The sequence below is a fragment of the Vicia villosa genome, unplaced genomic scaffold (genome assembly GCF_029867415.1).
Source record: "Vicia villosa cultivar HV-30 ecotype Madison, WI unplaced genomic scaffold, Vvil1.0 ctg.001659F_1_1, whole genome shotgun sequence".
Classification (NCBI taxonomy): Eukaryota; Viridiplantae; Streptophyta; class Magnoliopsida; order Fabales; family Fabaceae; genus Vicia; species Vicia villosa.
Genome location: NW_026705690.1, coordinates 163175 through 167971, shown reverse-complemented (window position 1 = coordinate 167971; position 4797 = coordinate 163175). Strand labels below are relative to the sequence as shown.

The 4797-nt window shown below is 38.2% G+C and overlaps 1 long non-coding RNA gene across 1 annotated transcript; it reads left to right on the top strand.

Annotated features, from left to right (window-relative positions):
• The first annotated feature begins 2810 nt into the window (after window positions 1–2810).
• Window positions 2811–4556, top strand: LOC131636185 (uncharacterized). Its single transcript, XR_009293976.1, has 4 exons — window positions 2811–3087; window positions 3238–3342; window positions 3428–3653; window positions 4017–4556. It is a non-coding gene; the product is annotated as an uncharacterized LOC131636185 (long non-coding RNA).
• Window positions 4557–4797: the final 241 nt, after the last annotated feature.

Below are 4797 nucleotides of genomic sequence, written 5' to 3'. Positions count from 1 at the left end.
GGCACTCTTGACATCCATCTGATAAAGAGTGATTTTATGTTGAGTGGCAAAAGAAATTAATAGACGAATAGATTCTAACCTGGCCACTGGTGCAAAGGTTTCTGTGTAGTCAATCCCTTCTTGCTGACTATAACCTTGAGCAACCAGTCTGGCTTTGTTTCTTACCACTTCTCCCTTCTCGCTTAGCTTGTTTCTGAATACCCACTTAGTGCCGATGATGTTAAATCCTTTTGGTCTAGGAACCAAGTCCCATACATCATTCCTTGTAAACTGATTGAGTTCCTCTTGCATGGCAATTATCCAGTCTGGATCTTCTAGAGCTTGATCAACAAAAGTTGGCTCGATCAAAGAAACAAAACCTAATTGACATTCAGCATTGTTCTTAAGGAATGCCCTTGTTCTGATGGGATCATCTTTCTTCCCAAGGATCACATCTTCTGAATGAGCTGATGCAAGTCTAGGTGATCTTCTGACGGTTGGCTCTTCAAAAATCCTGAGATTCTCTAAGGATGCAGCAACTTGATCTTCTGATCCATTGCTTCTGAGACTGCCAGCTTCTGCAGCTTTGCTTCTTGGTTCTACTGCTTCTGATATATCAATATCAAAATCTGCAAAATTCTCAAACTGCTTTGGTTTTTCAAGACCAAGCTTATCATCAAACCTGATATTGATTGATTCTTCTACAATCAATGTTTCAGTATTGTATACTCTGTAGCCTTTAGAGCGTTCAGAATATCCAAGAAGGAAACACTTTTGTGCTTTAGAATCAAACTTACCAAGATGATCTTTAGTATTCAGAATAAAACATACACATCCAAAAGGATGGAAATACGAAATGTTGGGCTTTCTGTTCTTCCACAATTCATAAGGAGTCTTATTTAGAATAGGTCTGATAGAGATTCTATTCTGAATATAACACGCAGTGTTTTTTGCTTCTGCCCAGAAATGCTTAGCCATATTGGTTTCATTGATCATGGTTTTGGCCATTTCTTGTAGAGTCCTATTCTTTCGCTCTACAACTCCATTTTGTTGTGGAGTTCTAGGGCAAGAGAAATCATGGGCAATACCATTTTCTTTGAAGAACTCCTCAAAGAATCTGTTCTCAAATTCGCCACCATGATCACTTCTGACCTTTATGATCTTGCACTCCTTCTCAGATTGGATCTGAGTGCAGAATTCAAAGAACACTGAATGAGACTCATCCTTGTGTTTCAAGAACTTTACCCATGTCTGTCGCTACCGCGAAAAATGGAATCAGAGTCGCCACCAATATATTTATCCCATCGCGGGAAAGGAATACCAGAAAACCTAACTCGAATAAGAACAAGGTCTTTCGACCAGAGAACAGGGCACGGGAGTCGGTTACGCGAGGGGAAGGTGCTAGCACCCCTCACGCCCATCGTACTCGATGGTATCCACCTATGTTTGTTTCTATCTAAAGGGTGTCTAATGTCTAAACCTAAATGCAAATGCATGCAAAAGAGATACGGGGAAAAGAAGGAATTATTTACAAGTGTGCTCGCTTAGGCCCCGCGACCCAATGCCTACGTATCCCTTACAAGGAATCAGAGCGACCGTAGTTCGGCTCCATAGTTTCCATTTGTTTTGTGTTTTTTAGTTGAACAGCGGTTAAGGTCACAATCCACGATGCTCGACCTTTGGAGACTTATACGCCTATTTTTGGAAAGGACTTAACTTGTTCTTAGGTGCCTAACAAGGCAAAAGAAAATGAACTTGGATTTGTGTCTTTTATTGTAATTCCATGATGACAAAACCCACTACAAGGCTTCGCATCACTTCCTTACTTTGTTTTAAGTCTGAGCCTTTTATTAAGCATTTTGAATGTTTTTGGTTGGTGTTTTTTAAGGGAATTTATTTGTGACTTAGATCATACCAAAAAGAGTTTTTTTTTTGAATATTTAGAGAATGCACATCGAGGTCTACACCACAATCGTTTCTCTAAATAGCGGTTAAGAAATACACCGAGGCCTACGCCTCAATCATTTCTCTTCCGCTAAGTAGGAAAGAACATACATCGGGGCCTACGCCCCAATCATTTCTTTCCTACTACGAAAAAGGAAAAAATAACGGTATGATCCTTATCAGTATTTATTAAGTTTTTTAAGGTTGAAAAAGAAAAGAAATGAGAAAGGGAACTAACATATTTTCTAATCTAATTGTCATTCTAATCTCCAAGTCTAATTCTGAAGTTAACATGGTGACTAAATCTAAAAGGAGCATTGAAATGGTATAAACAAAATGGGCCGAAAATATGACCCAAGTCACGCAACAAAATCATACTAAAAACGTACAAAGCTTAACATGGAAATGGCATAAAAGAATAAAAGAGGCAATTCAAAGATTAACCTAAAATACCACTATTTTTATGAGTTTTTATGAAGGAGCAATCAATTAAAAGTCAAAATTAAACTAGCCTAAAACCTGATTGAGAAGCTAATATTTTTTATTGCATTTTTTGTCAACTATTACCTAAAAATATAACAAAATTTTAATGACTTTTTATCCTAAGAAAAGAAAAGAAAACTATGTCAAAAACTAAATTCTAACAAATATCGAAACAAGTGATAAGGGGGTGCATATTGAATTAGAGGTGTGACTAGAAATCTGGACGCAGGGCCCAATAGGGAATAGCCCAACAGCAATGTTTTTTTTATTGATTTTTTGGAACAAATGGTGGTGGTGCGTGGGCCTAAGGGGTGTATAACGCAATTCGTCTGGCCCAGCATTGATCCATTTCAGATTTTAATTGTTTTTCCATTAACAAGATTAATTAGATAAATAATAAAAAAATAAAATAGAAAGAGGGATTAGGGTTGTACACTGCGACGCATCAGATTATCCTTCCCCTTTCAAACTCAGCCGCGGCGAAAATCTGTTCTTCTCCGATCAAGATCTCGGATCACCGCCGTGAGAACGGAACTACTTCGTCCCTCATCTCCCTCTGTCCGCTCGTCTCTTTCCTTCACGAATAGACAAGTGGCGCCGTGAAGCTCTCCCTCTTTCCACCAGTAACAGCGGTGCAACGGCTCCGGTGGGATCCTTCCTTCGCCGCTGTGACCAATAAAAGTTAGAACAACGTCCTCTCTCTGCTCTCTCCTGCCTTGAATCTATCTTCACTCTTACGAACACACACGAACACTCCTTCTTGGATTTCTGTCGCGACTTGTTGTTGCGGATTATCGACTGATGATGATGAATGTTGTTGTAATTGTGCAGCGTGATGAAGATGATACAGAGCGTCTTGGAGCTCGTTGAAGATTGATGGAGTTTCGGTTGGAGATTGCGTTGAAAGTCGATGAAGAGTTTGAATCGTGAAAAAAGGTTTGTTGCGTTTCTGTTACAGATTTTCTCTCTTCTCTTTTTTTCCGAATTTTCCTTATGCTGATTGTTGGATTTTGGATTGAAGAAGTGTATGATGGTTCTGAATTCAGATAGTGAGAGGATTGAAGAATGAATGATGGAGAAGTTTGAATTGAAGATGATGAAGGAACTTGAAGATTGAAGGTGGAATTGGAAGAAGATGGAGAAAGGTGAAGATGAATGAAGAATCGTGGGATTGGTGAAAATGGTGGAGAGGAAGAATGTGAAGGGAGCTGAATGAATGAAGGCTTGGATTTATAGGAGTACCCAAGGTTAGTCCTCTCTGATTTTTCAGTTAAAACCCAGTTAGTTTACACTCTGATCTCTCTGTTGATTCTGTTATAGATGCTGTTAGTGTAACTGATTTTTTCTGTTAAAAGTTTGTTAGAAATGGTTAGGAAGTTATAGGTTCAGTGAGAAATTTGTTATGACAGTTAGAGATTCTGTTATTGGTTTGAAAGTTTGTTACATGTTGGGTGGAGATTAAGACTGTTAGAAAATAGTTAGGAGGTTAGTTAGTATGCAATTAGGGTAGTTATTTGGCTAAAACCTGTTAGAATTATTGAACTCAAAAGCTGAAGGTTAATTCTGTCAAAGCTAAAACTGGGCATGATTTTGTGTGGTTTGAATTGCAGGGCTTGTACAGGTTTTCTTGGTCACACTTTTTTCTTTTTGAGCTGATACATGGCTGAGCAGAATTAGAACTAAAGATTGGATTGTCTGTCATTGATTGCTGAATGTATATGGACTGTGTCTGTTTTGGTAGCTGACTGTTTGAACAAGTGGTTAGATATGGAGATGATCAAGTTTATTTTGTGAAAAATCTGCAGGGCTGAGCAAGGTTATGGATGCAGGGCTGGAATTCGCAGTAGGTTGTCTCTTGTGCTTACACGGATCGAAACCACACAAAGACATGAGGGTATGGGCCATGGAAGCTTGAAGAAGTATTAGCAATATGGAAATGTTCAAGCATATGCTTAAGATCTTTTTCATGACTTCTCCTTTAGTTTTCTGTTGCATTTCTCTTTGTGTAATTTGTAATTTTGTAAAGGACTTTGAATGATAAGCCTAATTTGAGACCAAATTGAATGATGTTGAGCTCGAATTTTGAACGAGGATGTAAATTGTAATGGGCAAAACATTTTCAAATAAAGTTTGAATCTCCTTTTTTCCAACTTTGCATTCCACTTTGAATTTTCACGTGACCTTCTCTTTAATTTATTCCACCCTTTATACCCTTGTGTGATTATCGTCATTGAAAAAAAGGTCAACCTCTTTGCTTAAGGATTCTCCATGCTTGGAATGGTACTGAAAACTCCAAATCTCCCTCTATTCTAAATTCAAAAGAGCTCATCAAAGGCTCACATTCAAGAATGATCCAGTGTTAATTAACTCAATGTGATCTTAGTCCTTAAA